This window comes from Cyprinodon variegatus, unplaced genomic scaffold (genome assembly GCF_000732505.1).
Source record: "Cyprinodon variegatus isolate N-32 unplaced genomic scaffold, C_variegatus-1.0 Scaffold115, whole genome shotgun sequence".
Taxonomy (NCBI): domain Eukaryota; kingdom Metazoa; phylum Chordata; class Actinopteri; order Cyprinodontiformes; family Cyprinodontidae; genus Cyprinodon; species Cyprinodon variegatus.
In genome coordinates, this window is record NW_015150568.1 from 438,594 (window position 1) to 459,111 (window position 20,518).

Sequence of the window (20,518 nt, forward strand, 5' to 3'; positions counted from 1 at the left end):
AGACTGTATTTAGGACAGGTAGAAGAGGTTGTGAAAGAAATATTTTCCACATCTAATACATTTTTCTGAAACAAAGCTGCAAGAAAGTCCTACAATAAATTTTGAACAAATCATGTGTTGACATAATAAAGACCTGGAATGCAGTGGGGCAGCAAGTCAACCTAGAAAAGAACATTTAAATATACTAAGAGCTTAATCCTGAATATTAAACCTTTAAAAAGACATACTACAGAAAACCAATTAGTTCTAAAGTCATCTAAATAAACAAAAGTAAGAAATAAGGACTGCTAGTTATCAATCTTTGAAGAAATTGATCATTTAAATATCTACAAGCCAAATTACAATTTGGTCTTGAGAGACTTTTATTGAAGTGGAAATTTCAGACTTACTCTCTGACTGGGGAGGTTAAATGAAAGCAAAATACTCTTTAGATACATATTTATTTATCCAGTTAAATCACAATCAGTTCATCAATATTTTGGTTGTTTGCTATACTCCCTAATTATCCAATGTGCTCAAATGAAATCAAATGTTATCAGGTCAATTGCAGAGAATGGCGAGCAAATCAAAGTTGATCATATTTTCAATATGCAATGTTTAAGATTATTCGTCCACATCCATTGTGTATTCTCACACATATGTGCGGGATATAAGTGGGGAGCCTGAAGCAACTATTAGCCAAAATCTGTTCAAAAAGGCTTGAGTTCAAACACAATACATTTCTGCTGCAGGGCAACTGTGTCGACAATTCTGCACTACAGAAACATGTTTTCTGAATAATATAGAGTCCTATAGAGATTTTAAGATCAGAGGCTAATTTAGTACATTCTTTGAAAGCTTTTCAGCAAGAGCAGATGAAAAGTATTCAAAGCTTTGCACAGATCACGGAGAACTGTTCAACCAATTATCTGAAGGTGGAATCAGTTTATCCCAGCTTTAAAACCTAAAAGCCATCATTCTAAACTGACAGACCTGAGAAGGAGTTTGTTGATCTGAAAAGCATCGTAAGGGCCAATGTAAATCTGAAGGTTGTCAATCTTTAGAAATGTATGAACCTGTTTACTTGCATTTGCTTTTTTGATCTGCCACTGACATATTTGAATTTCTGAGAAAATACAGAATGGTTGTATTGTATTATATTGCATTTTATTTAGGAAGTCAAGAAGAAACCCACTATCTTTAACTTTATGAAATAATTTTTGTCAGATATGTTGACAAAAATGTGTGATCATGGAATCAAATTGTGACAAATATGCTGAGACTGCACCAGCTTACTGTGCAGCAACAACCCTAACCTTAGATATGATTTTATGACTTTCTTAATTTAGCTGATACAAAACACTAAACTATTAATGTAAGCTTGTGAGTTGGAAACTAAATGTCCCATCAGCAGAAAAGTTAAAGATGCAAAATGTGATAAATTGTGTCGTTTTGCCTCCCTTTGCAGTTGGAGGGCAGGTTTCTGTGCTCACATCTTTGACAGATTTTGTTTTTTAACCTGCCAAACCTCAACATTTCCAGCAGGCTTTTGCTCCATTAAGAAAACCCAGTCAAGTCATTAGGCCAAGCGTCACAGCTGGCTAAACATTACAGCAGGGGCAACCAACTGGCTGGGCCATCAAGTCATCACAATGTGATAAATGATGTTGTTGGACAGTTAGAGGGGGTGTGCTTTAAGTGTGTTTGTTCACTTCCGGTCCAGTCAATTGCTTAGTGAACCACCTGCTCTGCTTCAGTAAATATAAACCTAAAGCTTATTGAAAAAAAATAGATGTAGAGGTTAATGCAGTGTGGGGAAAAAAAACTTCACACAAAATAATCATAGTTGGCCGCTTGATTTAATCTTGCTTTCCTCATATACTGTAGATGTCTTTTTTTTAACTGAAGTGTAAAATGAAAAGTTTTTTACAGCATCACTTTAGATGCTACCTTAGACTATTTGAGCGCTTTTTAATTATCTTGTCAATTCACATTACAGACAGCTACTAAACAAAACTAATTATGAAAAATATACATTCAAAAATGCATAGTGAACATTTTTAAAGTGAAGCTCTGTGAAGTTTCAGTATTGTGATGGAGCAGTTATGTCCTTTTTAATGCATTAACATACAAACTCAGTAATCATACTATATGGCCTCCTCTGTGACAGTAACTGTTAGTAACTGTTATGGTTCTCCCCTTTAGACGTCTTTTTGAGTTTTCAGATATGTCCTGTTTTCTTGGTCAATGTTTTCTTTCCCATTTTGTGTCACTGTAGTTGTTTTCTATCCATGTTGTTTTTTTTTGCATTGCTCTCTGTTGCCTCCTTGTGCCAGTCTCCTCTCCCCTAGCTCCCTTCTAGTTCGTTCTATCCACACTTGCTCCCTATCAGATAATTAGCTCAGTCTTTGTGCTGTCCCCCATATATATACACCTCCTGTGCAGTTAATCAGTGCGGGTTTCTTATTGTTGCTTAGCTCCTCATGTGTTTTTTCCCCCCCTGATGTCTCATGTTTATTTTTTGATATCCTGTATTTTGTTCTTGGATTTTGTTTCTGTTGCCCTTTTTTGATTAAATCAGGTAAAACTCATCTCTGCCTCCTCATCTCTGAATTTGGGTCCTTAACCACCCAACCCTGACAGTAACAGCCAAATAAAGTTGAACCTTTTTCTTTTTATAGTTTTCAATGTGACCGAGGTTGCACGCTTGGGACTCTCATAAAACTCAGATGTCATAAATTTATGGGAAACAAACCTATTTTTTGGTTGTAACTCTGTGGAGCGTTGTATATAAATAATCCAGATTCATAATAAAATGATTTGAAAAGGATAGATCTAACAGAGCACAAACATTTTACTCCAATATGCAAGAGCTAAGCCTTTCCCAAAAACAATTAAAAGTCATCTTGCCATATTAAAAAGCAAAGCAGGAACTATTATTCAGGAAAGAATATCATAACTGTTGTTCTCATTTGAAGCCCAATACTTATAGAAGTACAGATGGATGCAAAGCTGCCTAAACTCATTCCACATGTAAATGACTGTGTTTCTTCAGACATTTGCATAATTCACTCATAACGAATAAGTTAGGGACAAATTTGAAACTTGGTTTATTCAATTTAGTCAGTACAGCAGCTGCACAAATGAAAACCCATCAAGGAATATAGGCTTGCTTTGTGCTGTTCTAAAACTCTCCCTTTGTTGGTATAGTCCTTTGTGACTTCTTGGTATACATCATCTCATTTTTTTTCTGGTCCTCTCCATCAAAACTTCAGTGTTCCACCTCAGCTGACCCTTTTCATACAAATAACTGCTTTTATTTCTCTGCACCTTCATGTTCATATTTCCCTCGGCTCCAGATTTCAGTTGACATCTCAGCAGACCTGTGCTACCATTATTATCATTTCATTTTTTTTTTCTCCCTATAATGGGAGACTTGATAGGGCTGGAAGAGAAACTTGACAGGATATCTGACAGAAACCTGAGCTGCAGTTGATTTTAGTATCAATGGAGTCACACAGAAAACATACAGTCCTATAGGACACATTAACTCCAACACAGGTAATGAACAAGCCATTTTCCCCCATCCTATGCACACTCATCAGATTTAGTAATTCAAATTCTTAAAACTAAAAAATAATAAATTGTTTTATGTATTTAATATTAAAAATTTAAAAGCTATTTAATACAATGGCAACTGAAAGAAAAAGATGTTACGTTACCCAAAGTCAGACAATGTTTGGGTTATCAGCCGGAAGTACCGTGCTCCAGAGTCAGATGGAGATTAAACAATGTATCCTAACTTAATTTCATGCTTTCAAAAGATTTTCTACTTCTTTTACCCAAGATGCAATCTTCTTAATCCATCTGAACTAACTCATTGTCTTTTAAATTCAAATTTCAAGTCTAGTCAGTTGAGTTAATGACAGAACTGAACATAATAAGCTGTAAGTCAAATTAAAAACAAAACCTTTGAGGTATGGGTTATTCTTCATATGCAAAAAATGCAATTTGCTGTTTAGTGCTGAGTTATTGAATGAGTCTAAAGCAGCTCTGTAGTCAGTCAGGTTTTATAATGCTCCACTAATTTTTGTATTAGTCAGTATTAATTATGAATGAGCTAAAAAAGCTACCAAAATTGCAAGACAAGATCTATTTATGAAAGGTTGTTACTTTATCAAGAAAATTCATTAGGTAAACTTAGTTTATTAACATAATGGTAAACATAGTTTAATTGTCTCTACATTTAATTGCCGTAATTCAACCTTAGAGTTTATGAGTTACATTCCATTATGTTGCAGGTATGAATCATACCTTAGACAATGTTTTTTTTTTATTCAAAATGAATAGATTCTTGCAGTGTATCAATTAAAATCAATACATCACAAAACCAATGACCACTTCCAGAAATATACATAAAAAACAGATTTTCTACTTAAACTTTCAAATGAGCACTAAATAACAGCCAAAACTTTATTATGAGAGCCTCTCATTACCACTACCATTTATTTGTCTCATTCCTTACTTTTCTCTGCTGATGATTAAGGTTTTGTTTTTCTCTGTGTGAGTCTCTCCAGGTTGAACTGTTTTTAAATGCATCCTCTCCATATTGTGACCAAAACCAGCAGTATCATCTTTACTTTTGCAGTATGATACAACGATGATAATGAAAGACATTTTTCTGCAGTATTTTAAACCTGTATTAATTCACATTTTGGATCAGTGACATCTTTTCTTAATTAAATTAACATATTTTAAAGTCTGAATATTTGAAATGAATGTCTCAACTTTATTTTTCATGCTTAAAGATGACTAAAATCACAAACTCCTGAGTGCATTAAAGGGTTAGAATATGCAAGGGAAATATTAGTTTGAAACAATAAAAATATTTATGGTAAAAAAAAAAGAAAACTATTTAAATCACAGTGAGGACCAGAATACATTTTGCAAAAAGATATCAAAATATTTAATTCATTTTACACTCATTGATCTGTCCAGCCTTAAAGCTATGTTCAGAAAGATCCCTACCAAGCATAGGTGTTTTTCTACTCCCTTTTATCCCTTTAGTTAGGCAGGTTGCTAAGAGCTGCATTTCTATCATTCAATTTAATAGCTTCCCCAGTCCTAAGGAAGAAAGCAATAATGATGGTCTGTCCAAAGGCTGACAGGAAATGGGATTGGGAGAGAGTGGAGAGGTCAATAGACTTGGACTTGAACCAGTGATGGCCATGTCCTGGAATAGGGCCTCTGTGCATCTGTCGTACACAGCTTTGTGTCACCCAGTCGCCAAGCTCCCTTGGTCCTGTTCCTTAATAAGATTTTGTGAAATCAAATGTCTTCACATTCCATGGGATTGGGAAGGGAAGTGTAGCTCAATTTTTTTTCATACATACAAATACATTAGTGTTCTATGGTCCTCGTGAAGTCTGCTTGATAACATTAGCAAACAAAAAGCATTGATGAAGATCAAAGAAACCACAGCATAGGTCAGGAATAAGGCTGCAGAGATGTTCCCACAAGTAAAAACTAAAGAATATGGTCTGGTAAGACAAAACATTTTGGATGGAATTGTGGAAGCTGGTTTTGGGATGCAAAGCAAGGGGTGGGGGAGCTGGGACAGAGTTACTAGCTGGAGGATCTAAAATCTCTGATAGTGGGGAAGAGGACAATCAACATGCTTTGGTGTGTTAGAATCACCTAGTCAATGTCCAGACTGCAATCTTTGGTAGTTTCTTTGGGACATACTGTAAAATTACTTTTTATCAACACTCTCCATCCAAACTTGATGAACTTTGCTGATGGCAAAATGTATCAGCTACAAAATGTGTACGTATGTATGTATGTATGTAGGTATGTATGTATGTAGGTATGTATGTATGTATGCATGCATTTATATATACACATGCGTGTATGCATGCATGCAAGTGTGTATGCATGCATGCCTGTATGTATGTGTGCATGTATACATGGCATGCATGCATGTATGCTAATATATGAGACATAGGCCTTAATATTTTTTCTTGTTTTACTAAAAGGTTGAGGTAAGGGACTGAATACAAATGAAAAAACTGTTTATTGTTTCTATAAAGAATACAAGCCATGTACCAGTTCTCTTCCACTTCTCCAGTATTGACTAATTTGATGGACTGTTTCATGAAATGACCATAAAATACAAACTGTAAAGCATAAATGGTATTGAATTTTTCATGAAAAAAAAGTAAATGAACTATTCATTTACACAATACAATCTCTGTATACCTGTTTCTTCCCATTTACTACATTTTTTTTTCTTGTATTTGTATTAAAACTCAAAGTAAACTGGTACATAAATTTCCTTAACACAGATAAGAAACAGAGAGCAGCTTTTACTCACAGTTTTATCTGCAACACAAACTACAGCTTTAAATTATTTGGTGTTCTCTCTATCTGGGATCTCATCTGCCACTTTTTCTTACCGTGGGCTTTTCTCATTCCTAGAAGATTGCTAATTGACCACAGAATTTCCATTATTAAAAGTCTGCTAATCCAGTGGTCTTTAACTATTGTCTTTGGCTGTTCGACTTGCATCTTTTCCATCTTAAATTTCAAGTTTCATGGTTCAGTACACGAAAAGCCAACATTTTAGGAGGTGAGAGAGATAAAGCGTTTTTCTTTTGTTAAACCTTGTCTTTTAGGTACAGTAACACTGTAGATGGAGAATTGCTATCGCCATAGAGGGAGTTTCCTATTGTTGTTTTTATTGTGAATTATTGCCTGAACAATCCTAAGAATACATCATTACTACCTACAGCTCTTCTCTTTCTAGGTATCAATCCATGACTATCTTATTAACTGTCAACAAATCCGAAATCCATACCAGGATCTGTACTGGAAAAAGAACAAAAAAACATACAAAAAGGATCATTCAAGGATCAAAGTAGGATGAAAATAGTTTTAAAAATCTGTTGTTTAATTTGTTCATGTTTTTATTTCGAAATGCAGGTAACTAGGCAGCACTTTATTGCTATGTAATAGGTTGGACAGTAAGATATTCAAACTAAGTGCTGTGGTGCAGCGGATCAGAACAAAGTTGGAATATAATTGTGGCAATAAAACTGTTTCCCAACCACTTGCTCTTGTGAAAACTGAAAAACATACATCTTTTTGTGTTAAATTCAGATAAACTATTGATAAACTTTGTTTTTTCCCCCTTTATTTAAATGTTAATGTTTCAAATATTTAAAAACAATTACACTTTGATAGGTTAATACTGTACTTGTTGAATAAAGTAGGACATTTAACAAGGTCAGAAAAGCAAGGAAAAAAAGAATAGATGGGGAAAAAAACCATAGTACTGTTTATTTTTCCTACTCTGCTGCATTAAACTTTTCCACAAGTAACCTGCTCTTTGTTTTGTCCTATGTCCTTTCAAATCTAGCTGTTCAGCTTTACAGAAGATTTTAAAATGCTTCACAAGGAGGGTATAGCCTCTGTCACTTTTATAACTGCACCCATATATTTACTGGATCAGGGTTATGTGTGAAAACAATTACAACTGATTTATTGGGTGAAACTGATCTTGCGATTTACTGGGTCAAGATTTGCATTGCACATGCATCCATTACCAGGAGTGCTTTAGTGTGAATAAAGCTTTAACATTACCAGGTACAACACCCATTTATACCAAATGCAAGCAAAAATCATCACCATTAGCTCTTCCAGGAGGAGAATGTCTTGCAAGTCAATGACTCCATGCAATCAATTGGTTTTCATTGACAAAAACTTTTAACTAATCTGACTGTATTGGAGCTATATGAATAAACTGAATTAAATTCAAACCGTTTGTATTGACGTGTTGCGTAGTAACAGTCCTGCCTCCTGCTCCATGTTCTTAGCCTAAACAGCAACAGCATCATTTACAAAATATTTTATCTAGCACACAAAAACATTTTATATGATATCTGGAAATAGAGTCCTCTTTATCTGCACAACATGTGAAACATTACATCAGCTGATGAATCAGCCACATCTTGCCCTGATCTATGAAAGTCACTTTTGAAGCATTTGTTTATTATTGCTAAAGTCCCTGTCACGCCTTGACGATTTAGCCAGCATATGCCTGACGTCCCAGAATCTTCTAAAATTCTGGTATACACTGAACCTTCTATGTATTTTTTCAATTTAGGGCGTATAGAGTATTCATAAGGTGTCCAGAACTTATGTCCGACGACAGCCTGTCACAGTGGGGGTTGAGGTTTGACAGGACCCAAATGCAGACACAAAGCTTGAGGTGGTTACTTTGAGGTTTGATAACAAAAGTTTAACAGAAGAAAAAGTCCAAAAACAAATATCCACAAACATTCAAAAATGCTGAAAACCAGGAATACTCACAACAAGAAGGGGAGAAAAGAATGACAACAAACCAGCAAAGAGTGACTGAGCAGGAGGAGAATAAATGGGAAAGAGAAATAAAGCCCAGGCTAATTAGCAGATTGGGAGCAGGTGTGAACAGAGGCGAGAAGGGAGCTAGGGAAAAGGAGACTGACAAAAGAGGATAATAGGGACATATGTAAGAACTAAAATACAATCAATAATAACTAGAACACAAGAATGAAAAATAAGACCAATGAAAACTCAGAGATAAAACTTGAATAAAACCAAAACCATGACACAGCCTAACTTATGCAAAATGCACGGCAGCGTAATGCCCATGATATGTCACAAGCTGTTGTCCTTAAGGGGCAGCATTACGCCTTGAGGCGCCAGGCCTAGCATAAAAAAATGTATTTGATCGTGGTATTAACCTAACTGCTGTTTACTGCTCGCCATTAGGTACATCTATTCCACTGTTGCTGGATCAAGTATAAAAAGAGATGAACTGGTAATTTACTTGGGCTACTTTGCATCTGTGAAAGCCAATTCTTGTTCAACCTATGAATGTGGTCCCACAACAAAGGATAAAGAAGCTGGAGGTTCAGGTTGTTACCCTCCCCTTGAAATACAGAAACCTTTATTTGGCAGTTAAACATTGCATGAACCAATGAGGGACATGAATTTTCCTGTGTTTTCATAAATGGCCGATATACACATCTGTCATAGACAAATGAAAACTAAACCTAATAAAAAAAAAAATCACAAAATAAATATAGAAACTATGAAAGTCAAATTAACTGTCCTGGTAGCTTCTAAGCTAGGCCTCCTGAACTTTCGATCAGCTGTTGTCACGGTTACCAAGAGACGGACTGCACTTATCTACACTGCTCTCTGTTATCCATGTTTACACTTGATACTTCATCTCTTCCTTAGAAGGAGACACTTTTAAAAATATAAATGTGAATGGAAAGATGCAAATCCCTGGCTAAACGGTGTAATTTGGGATGTGGACAAGTAAAGTTAGAAAATATATTGGGCTGCTGACGAGGGTTTACAGCGCTGCACAGGAGTCAGCCGGACTGAAACACTAAAGACACATGAGAACCAGATTATAAAGCATCAGTCCTTCATTCACTCACATTCTACTGAGACTGATATGATATATTATGATATATGATATATCATATCATAATATTAATAATATACTAATATCATGATATATCTGTATATTATCTGATGCAATCCACCATTTAAAGAGTAAAACATTCTAAGAGTAAGAAAATAATATATGCAAAAACTTAATGCTAAAATAATAATAAAAATAATAAAAAACATTTCCTGATTTTAAAAAGTTTTTTTTTTTTTTATGAGTCTTCTGTGTATATTTCATTTTTTTATTCTAAGGAATTAGTATTAGGAAATAAAAAAAACTGTGGAGGTATTGCCAAAGCTTGAGGCCATGAAGTAGGCAGATTAGTTTGCTGCTTGTTTCTTGGCTCTCATAGAGCAGTTTTATACTCTTTCTCACAGCTATCCTTTTTAGAAAAAATAATTTTGTGCATGAATGACATGTAATAATGGAAAAAAAAAAAAAAAGTTTAAATAAGATTTAGGTAATAATCATTTTACATAACACAATGAATATAATGAGGGGCTTATTTGAAAGTAATTCAAGAACAATATTGCTTTGTCAGTGAACTTGTAACTCAATAGTCAAACCAGTTCTCTTTACACTTGAGTCATTCTACCTATTTAAGACTTTAAAGAAAGAAAAAGCATCCAAGACAAAAGCTTATGCATAATCATCTACATCATCGACCAGAGTGCCTTTCTTCATAGGATCCCTTTTCAAATATATTTTTAAATCAGCTGATGCTCTTGAAGTTTATGTCTAATATTCTACTCATCAATGACCAATTCCCTGACTCTTATAAAGGTATTTATTTCCAGCATAACATGACAAGTCAGAAAATTCTTAGATGTTTATATTCATTTAATTTATGTCAATAATGTAGTGGTTAGTTGGAGTCCTGGGAAATCCCTTGTACCTACTGAGATAGTTTGCTGCAGATTAATATACAGTATATGGCTCTGTGTGCAGTATCATGTGACATCTTAAACCATCGGTTGTTAGTCTCTCTGTCCAAAGAAAGACAAATAACAGATGGTCAGAAATTCTCGTTTTTGGAAAACACAGTTTATTAACATTAGAGCCTTAACATTTAAGCCTCTGCAATGTCTGCTATAAAGTCTCTCTAAAAAATTAGTAAAGTTTGTTATTTACCTACAATTTTATTTACCTACAGTTTTTGATTTTATGATGTAATGTAAAGCATTTTATATTTGATTTTTGAAAAAAAAATGTAATATTTTCAGAAAAAACTGAGCTAAAGCGCCACTGACTTCAATTTAAGCCTGTTTTCTAGCTGCTGATACCCTGATGACTAAAAACTCCCTAATGCTATTTTTTTCAAGGTGCTATACAAATAGAATACAAAAAGAATGTACAGTATTTTGATAGAATTATATATATATATATATATATATATGTACAGTATTAGTGTGGTTGGCTGTATATCGCAGTTAACGTACTCTCACAGTTCGGTTGGTAGCTGAGTCTATGCAAATGAAGACTTTCACATTGATATTTTAGCATGGATGTAAATGTGGCACGGATGTATATTTGGGGGCAAGAAAGAATCAATACACATATACATATATATATATATATATAAAAAACAAAACTCTTCCTCATCCATCGCAGCTGATCTTCCCCCCCTCCTTTCCTCCAAGTTCTGGTCCTAATATTTTTTTTACTTTCTTTTAAAGGCAAGCATGTCGACTAGGCTGACTTTTAATGGCGCAGCACCCTGGGCTTTGTTTAAATTAGTGCATGAGCTCCAACTCCAAATTGGATGGAATATACCCCATAGGTCATTAAATTTATAGTCCACATAATGAAGTATTCATTAAATCTATAAGTCCAAGTTGAATCCAAAGCAGAACATAAAACCTGACGCTAACCCATTAATGTAGTCACTTTATGTAATCCAATACGGTCATGAAGAATTTTTTGATTAAAAGAACCTTTCGTGCTTCTAAAGAAGTTTGATCATTTCATGATTAAAGACAAGGAATGAGATGGTGCGTCTGTCATAGAGGCCAGTGAAATAAATGCTCAACAACCAAGTATGAACCAGCCGTCTGATGCCTCCTTTTACCTGCTTTAGCTTAAGGTCACACAAACCTGCAGGAAAGATGATTTATGCATTCCTGCCACAGTTGCTATTCAGTAAGCCTTTGGAATCTTAATATGGGCTAGATACTGTAGATGCCAAATGTCTCATTGGGTAGAGTGAATTAGCAGTTCCACTGAAACAGGACAAATTTATTTCAACAATCAGGAAGAAAAAACCTGAAAACAACTTGACTACAAAGATGCATGCCTCTGCACAGACTCCGGGCATTGTCTACCATCTTTACAGTGTCAGTCTGCTTCTGCCCGTCTATTTCAGATCTTGTATATCTTCCTGTCCATCTGCATCAGATCAGATCTCTATTCAAAATTTCACCTGCTTGTCTGCTTAATCTACTTTAATCTGTCAGCCTGTCAACTCATCTGCCATTATAAAGACCTCTCATGCAGCATGTTGATCTGTGTGTGTGCTTATGCAGTTGCCTATCTGCCTGTCAACTCAAATGTACTTTTAAAATGCTGACAGCAATTCCATGCCCCCCCCCTTATTCTTAGCTCCGAAAACTGCAATATTACAGGGTTTTTCTCCTTCACTTAAAGTACAGCACATTGTTAAATCACTCTTAACAACAACCTGCTTCCATTTCTGATTTCAGAGCATTTTCTTGTCAAATTCTTTCTTCATTTGCATCCACTTATGATCAATCAAAATTTTTTGCCGAATGCTGTCATGATTCTGATATGTCAAAAATGTCTGTTGTGCCTTTATTTAAGCACACTGTTTCACGTTGTGGTTTTAGTGCTGGATTATGTTAACTTTCTTCATGTTGTAAAGTTGAAAAAATAAGCATATTCTCTCTTAACAGAATTTCAAAATATAACTTTTGTCTTGGCCGAATTCTCACATTCAGAGCTTGAGTTTAAAAAAACACATATCTATTATTTCACAAATTAATTCATTAAAGAGACACAAAAAGTACTTAAAAGAGTCTAAATTCATAATTTGAACAAGAAGGCTTAATTAAAGTGAAAATCCTTTTTTGAACATTGTACATTGTGAAGCAACTAATATGATGCACTAAATTAGTAGCTTTATGTGTATCTTGTGAATTTTTTTTTACCTTGGTTTCTAAAAAGAGATATACTCATTGTAAATGTGCATTAATCTTGATAAATAAAACATACATTGCCCTCCCCTTTTCCTTTCGAATTATTAGTAGTAGAAGGAGTAGTAGTATTATAATTTTCTGCCATTTTAAAGACCTTTCATGCAGTTGGCTGATCTGTGTTTTATTTAAAATAAAATAAAAAGAAGAATATTATCCAAAAAAAATTGAAAAAGATCCACCATTCAGATTGAGTATAGTCATTCAACACCTCTACAATGTATAAATAACTAAAGTAATATCTTAGAATCAATATATTACTTTTTAATATCGACCCATGACTTCTTTGAGGTTAGGGTGGGTGGGTATTTAGTGGAATGTATAGGATGTAACACAGGAATATCTCTCCAAACTCTTTATATAACTTTTACATGATCCACACTTAACTAATAACAGAGCATCCTATATTTTTTTGTGGTTATTTTTGTTTTATAGTTGGACATAAGTAAAACAAATTACAATACATATCATTTTCTATTCAGTTTATTGAAACTATGATGTGTATAATGGCAAAGTTTAATAAAAAGCAGTGAAATATTATAAAAAAACAAAACATTTTTCTATGCAGAAGTAGAAATACAAATAAAGCATATTCCTTTTTATTAGGAAAAAATTCTACGTTTTGGACACTTTTGGCACATCTCTGCTAAAATCACAGGTCTGCATGCCACACTGTCCACTTAAACCTCAGGGGAACAAATTTGCTTCAACCAATTAAGTTCAAATTTAATTGTAAAAATGTGGTTCTATACATTCTGAGGCTTCATTCAGAGTTTCAAAGGGGTTTTAAATGTGTTTTAATTGTTTATTTTTGAAAGAAATTTGCAAGACTTGAAAATTATGATTTTTCCTCTGTTTGATCACCTATGAATTAGAAATTCTGACACAATAGTAGTTCCCCTTACTCTCAACATACTCTCTTAATCAGCATTGCTTGCTGTTCTCTCCAAGCTACAGGCTAAAAACATGACAGACAGGTGGCAGGATAGTAAAGCTCACACATCATTATTAGTCATATTATATTAGTTTATTATGCAGTATATAATAGTCAAATACGCTGCTGCATTATATGAAACCCATCTATATCATGAAAGCCAATTGATGTGAACAGTCTTGTCTATAAGCAAAAAATAAAGAGGTGAACTGGTTAAAAGACAGTATAGGAATGACTGCTGTGTCTGCGTGTGAACACCAATAGCATGTGGTCTGCTCAGGGATAAAATCAGCGATTAGCCACATAGGGATCTAAAACACTCCCTGCACTAGTAAAGATGATGAAATTAAACTCAGGAAGACCTTGTGGTTGAGCAGATATGGAAAACAGGATCTCTCTTCCCTGATAAAGTTGAAAAGGGATGTGTGGGAAGGTTGAAGGATGAAAGAAAAAAGGGGTTGAAGTAATAAGATGAGTAGAGAGGGTGGGTTTGGAGATTGTGAAAGGAAACTTTGGGCAAAAAAAAAAAGGTGTTTTCTACACTCTGACATTCAGAATGCTGACCGTACTCATTTTTGTTGTTGTTTGTTTTGTCCTACAGTAATCCAGCAGGGTTTTTTATTTGACCACCTCTCTAAAGGGCATAGTGCTAATTTCTATCTACTTTAGTTTTATAGAACTGCTCTGCCATTTTGGATCCCACTCAATAGGTTCTTATCCGGCTGTGCAAAAAAATTAAATAAAATATGGAAAAAGTTAAAAGTAATTTTCTTAAAACAGATTAATTTGCATCCACAATAAATATGCAGCTGCAAGGGAAAAAAGTACAGATCTCATTACCTTCATGAAATGAAAGAATAAAATCCATGCTTATATGAAAAATATGAACTTACATAAATAAAAGAAGATCTTTTTTGTAGGGGGCTGACTAAACTAAAATCTGTCTGGTGTCTTCTGAAGTGAACATGTTACCCTGCTGGCTCTGCTCCATTTTTCCCGGCAGCATGACAATTGATGAAACTGGAGATAATCCAACACAAGCGATAACTTTGAAATACTGTCATGTGTCTGACTAACGGTTAACTTTCGGAAAAAAACAGCTTTCTGGCTCTAACAGCATATCTGTTTCTGGGAAAAATCCTGGACATCCTGAGGTCACAGGCACTTTTTATTCTTAAACATATTTGTCAAAACCAACCCATGCCATATATATATATATATATATATATATATATATATATATATATATATATATGTGTGTGGGGAAATCAAAGTTGGAAATGAAAGAATAAGGGGCTAATTTTCATTTAGCATAAAACCATAAAGAAAACAAAACAGAAAAAATGTCTCCAATTCAAACATTTTGATGAGACTGGGCTCAACCCCTGCTGAGCTGAAATAAAGAGCTGACGTAGCCCCATCTTTCAGTAGAAGCTCCTACTGCTTCTCCTACTACTACTCCAGGCCAGGGCTATATGTAGAGCTCACCCTACAGGTTTGGTGGGAGACAGCTCAGTAGAGATCAAAAGCTTATAGCATGGTGCCACTTATATATGTACGTTTTGAGGTTTTTCCAAAAAATTTAGTGGGTGCGGGCCGTGCGGCTAATAGTGGCTATAGTCCGGAAAATTCGGTAGTCCTGTGTAAAGCAGTCTTAACTGCATCTAAAATAAAAAGGTTTGGATATTTTTTTTCTCCTTAAAAGACTGATGTTTGAAATTTTTAATAAGCTTTGCTACGCAAAGTAGTAAGAGGATAGATGTTTCATTGTTGAGTGCATTTACTTGTGAAGTAATACAAAGAAAGGTTGAAAAAAATGATTCTTTCTCTTCCCAGTTCAATATTAAAGATTTTGTCTTTTTATATTTTGGTGCTTATCAGAAAATAAAATACCTAGAATTGAATGGATTTGAATTCAAGATCTTTCTTATTAAGCCAAAAAACACAAACTACATTTTTAAGTACCTTACTTACTTTGATGCCAGCCAAACATAACTATGATTAATATGACTGGTGCATACAGAGTATCCAGGCTATGAAGCTAGTTTACTAAAAACTATATTTCCACCATAAAGTAACATCTTTGTACTTATGTAAAAAAAAAAAGCATCAATGCCCATGTTTGATCACACGTCTTAATAAAAAAAGAAAAAAACAAGGCGTAGCTGCTTTGAATTTTTGAATTTCTGTAATTTTCATCACTTAATTGGATTATTTCCAAAGAGCTGCTACAACACATTTTGAAAACCTTACTTGAAATACTTTTTTTTGCACTGCAAAAAATCTCCACACATTTTTAATGTATGTATAAACAAAAAAAAAAGAAGGACTTATTAGAAGAATCTCTTCAACCTCTTGCCTATCATTGCTGATCCTCTGGTTTTAATAAGTATTTATCTGTGATACTGTCTGCATACTGATTCTGCTGGTGCAACAAGCACTTTACAGTGTGGGTAAACAGGGAGCTGAGACTAAACCCAGCTGCAGAAATGATTAAACACATCATGGCCTATTATATTATACTAGATTGGTGACCCAGAGACTGAAAATGCACAGACGGCAAGTTGAGACAAAGCTATGACTGACTGGTGCTTCGTGTTTGTGTTTGGCAGACAGAATTGGCTATAACAATTGGTGCATCAATGCAGCTGCATCCAGAATGGTTTTGACTACAAGCCCAGTCACAAAAAGTCAGCTTGATCCCCAAGAAAACTTTGGCAATGGTACAGTAGAAACACGCAACCTTTGTTAACACTGTCTATTAGGAAAGCCATGTTCATTTACATTTACATTAAATAATATAATAATCTTTTTGTTAATTTAATATATGAATTATGAAAAAGGAACATTTAAATGGTATTCTTGTTCTGTTTTCATTAGATTTCTTTGGAAACAATGAACATGAGTAGTGACTTTTATCTATTATAAAATGAAAACTATGAGAAACATATTTAGTATGTCATCCTAGGAATTCTAATATTGATTTGTATGTTTAATAATTGAACTTTATTGATTTCACCCTGGAGAAATGAACTCTTTGCATTTAACATATTGCCTTGGAGAGCAATGGGCTGCCACTGTGCGGCACCCAGGTGCAGTGTGGGGTTAAGGGCTTCTCTAAGGGAGCCAGAGTGGAGGTTGTGGGGATCGAACCAGGTACTTGCAACTTTCTCAGAGCACCATCGATACAAATAATGTTGAGGGCTTCATTTAAGTTAAAATTTTTTATTTTTTTTGGTAAAACAGTCTGGTAGAAAACAAATCTAAAAAAACTGCAGCTAACGCACTAACAAATGCAATTAATTATTTTCTGCCTCGGTAATTTTAATTTTTGTACCACATCCAGGATTAAATCTTTAGATGCAATGCTTGCATGTTCAGTTTCTATGAAATAAAGGTTATGAATAAATAACAACAAAAATTTATTAAAAAGTGCAACAGCCTATTATCAACATTTTAATTGGAAAAATCAGATGAATTCTATAACACTGTATACTTATGGGAGTTTTTATGTTTTCTGTCCGTTTAATTATCATTTATTTTGGTTTTGTTTACTTACCAACTTTAATGTGAAAAGCAATATAAAAAACTCAGATTAATCTGCAGAGAAAAAGTTGGCTATGGGAGGATTGTATGACTATATATTCTTCCTAGGTGATGCCACTGATTTCAAAATACAGTTCTTATTTACTGTAATGCAATGTACAAACATTATTTGCTTTCTTTTTTTTTAACTTTAAAACATCTGTATTTTATACTTTTATTTTCTAATTACTTTTTTTAAAATATGGCTATCGCCATAGTGTTCTGCTTGATTTATTCATATAAATAGTTTTATTATAATTCATGCAGGAAGTATTACAGGTTTTAAGGACACTGCAATGTAAGTAGAACAGGAAAGGAAAAACAGAAAAAAAGGAGAAAAGATGAAAGAAAAAGGAGATAAAAGGGAGATAATGATAAAACTTCTTCAGTCTGCTTCATCACCTGCAAAGAGATGTAAAAAGAACAGCACAACCAACGGATACAGTATAAGAAATAAAATAAAGTAACACCTTGATACTATCGCTGAAGTATAAGTAGTTTTATTAAATCTGACATGTATACTGTGGTAGCTGAAGATAAGAATATGGGCTTTCTGTATGGAAATGAATCTCTAAGTAACTGGAGCCAAGCACCTGTAGTTGTATGTACACTTGTGCATGTAAAGTTTATCCAAAGGAAAAATGTTCAATAGTGGTTGTGAAGAGCCAAAGATGTGCCCCTCCAGAGCACCAAGGCGAGCGCCAGGGGACCCAAAGCCCCAGATGCCCAAAGGGACCCCAAGAGCAAAGGCAGGAGGGGCCAACCCAGGAAATCTTTCTCCCCACCAAGGGAGGAGGAGAGACTGCCCCGAGGAAAACCCCCAGCCACCACGATTCCGGAGCCCCCAGGAGCTGTGGGTACCAAAGTTGATCCGGCCATGGGCCCCGAGGTCCCAGGGGCGCCCCGTATTATTTGCTTTCTTTATGGTGACACCCCTCATTTGATTATTTGGCTACATACTTGAACACAAACATACTGCCCCCCCGCCCTTACAAACACACATTTTTAGTTATTACATTTATGCCTAACCCTAACATTTAACCTAAATATTCAACAAACCTTAACCTTAAGTTAATTCCAGCCAATCTCTGAAATATTTCACTAATTTTAAAAACAAGGGTCCACACATTAGGACCAGTCTGTGATCCCCACAGGGCCTGCCGGTCCTCTAAAGGTTAATAAATATACCAAAAACAGTCAATTGGTAACATTAATAAGTACTGTACACACGTTTAGTAAGTTGCATTTTCAATACTACATGTTTTGAGCAGCACATTCATTAAAAACCTCTAAAACTTTACCACTATATGAGCTAAAGGCTTGCACACCACCCCATTTTCTATGTTCCTGTTGCATTTACAGTAGCTGTACTGTATTACTAAAGGTAGAGTATCTTTTTATTTATTATAACAACAATGTGCAGTTTAGGTTGAGCATGTCTTAGCTTTTAATTCTTTTGTTTTACATCTAGAAGCATTAGATACATTTGCATGATGTTTACTTGGTCCAAGCAAAATGCAATATTTATACCAGCTGCTTGTATTAAATAATTGTTGATAAAAGTTATTGTTGTAACCTACAGTACTTTTAATAAAGGAAATATTTTGCTATTGGCATTACCAGATGTTGAAGGATCTACTAAAAACATATACAAAAAAGAGACACAACAGAAAATATATTTACTATTCACAAGGATTTATTCATAATATAGAAAGAAGTTAATTTATATGCTTTTGAACAGTAAATGTGTCTTTATTGGATCATAAGTAGAGCAATGATCAAAGAGGACAAATAAAAAACAAAGGGCCTAGATACTGAACTCTCACACAAACATGCCCACACACTTTTCACCGGCCTCCAGCTATGTTTCATATACACAAGTACGGTATCTCATTGACATCTCTCCATTGACCTTGAATCTATAAAGATGTTAATGCTGCTTTGTTTCTAACAAAACAATCTTGAACACAGCTGTAGTCACAAAACCGAGTCATTCATTTCAAAGAAGCAGCTGTTTAGAGATTCAGAATGAAGAAAATGTTTACTTTGAGATAAGTGTCATGATGAAAATCCATAAAATGCACATACATAAAGTGCATGTCAAAATGGGGTTTTGATGAATCTGCAACAGAAGACGACACAAATCCCTTCTTGATCTGAGACAGATGTTTTTTTATATTTATATATATCAAAGTGAGCAAAACCAACAACAAATACCTATATGGCATATGGTGATAGAAAACATGAAATGTGCAAAAAAACAAAAACAAATCCAGAATGCCTTTTTTGGCTCACACAAACAATTTAATAGGACCTTTTGTCAAGCAGGCTGAGTAAATTGAAACAGGCATCAATAAAGAGAAGAAACATCTACAAAGTAGCATTGATAACGACTGAAACAGCATTTTCATTCTGTGAAATCCAAAGAAGGCAGATGGATAAAAGGAGATAATAGCATGAGATTATAGCCTAATTTTACATTTGCATCTAAACACAGACAAGAAAACCTTAGGTGATCCCATCTCCTAAAACCAAAAGCCAACTGACAGATTATGTTTTCTGAAGGAGAAGTGTGGAGCTTGTGTTTGTGTTTCCACAACAGCTTAGAGTGTCATAAATTAATAGTTACTCGGTCTGTGACATGTAATTGCTGAGGGTTTTGACAGTACAAAAACAAAGACTGAATGGAATATTGACAGTAGAGTGATTATAGTGTTTTGATGAAACAAACACTTCTCCCCCTTATTTGCATCTGTAAATAATGGTTTTCACATTTTTTGCCAACCTACTCCATGCTTAAGAAGATGTAAAAGTATTGATTTCAAAGAAAGTGACTTATGGCAGTTGGACTGAGAACAAAATCCCTATTAACAAGCAGTCCCCAACGTTTCCTCCTGCTTTGTTAAAAGAAGACATCCCTGACAGCTTTCACCTAATCACAAAAGATACTTTTAAATTCCTCAGACTATCGGTCAAACAACCTTATATATACGTATTTTTAAGGTTTTAATGTGATATAATACAAATCAGAGCTTAAATGTGAAAAGGAAGGGAGATTGTGGCTGCGTCTCAATTCGCAGGCTGCGTACTTCCGAGGACGCAGCCTACCTAGCCTCCGGAGGACCCAGACTTGGTAGGCTGCTCCGGAGGATCCTCAGCCGTTGGTAAATGGGACGGTCTAGCCTTTGGAGCACTTCCTGGTTGCGACACGACGTCATCACGTTTACCCCAAACACAGCGCGAAACAAAATCCGACAGCTCGAGAAATACGGAAAGAAACAACAAAAAAATAGATATGGACATTTT

At 34.7% G+C, this 20,518-nt stretch overlaps 1 protein-coding gene across 1 annotated transcript in view; it reads right to left on the reverse strand.

Annotated features, from left to right (window-relative positions):
- LOC107085073 (protocadherin-15-like) overlaps nucleotides 1-20,518 on the reverse strand; it is a 298,610-nt gene that overhangs the window by 53,438 nt on the left and 224,654 nt on the right. The gene's annotated exons all lie outside the window — the stretch shown is intronic.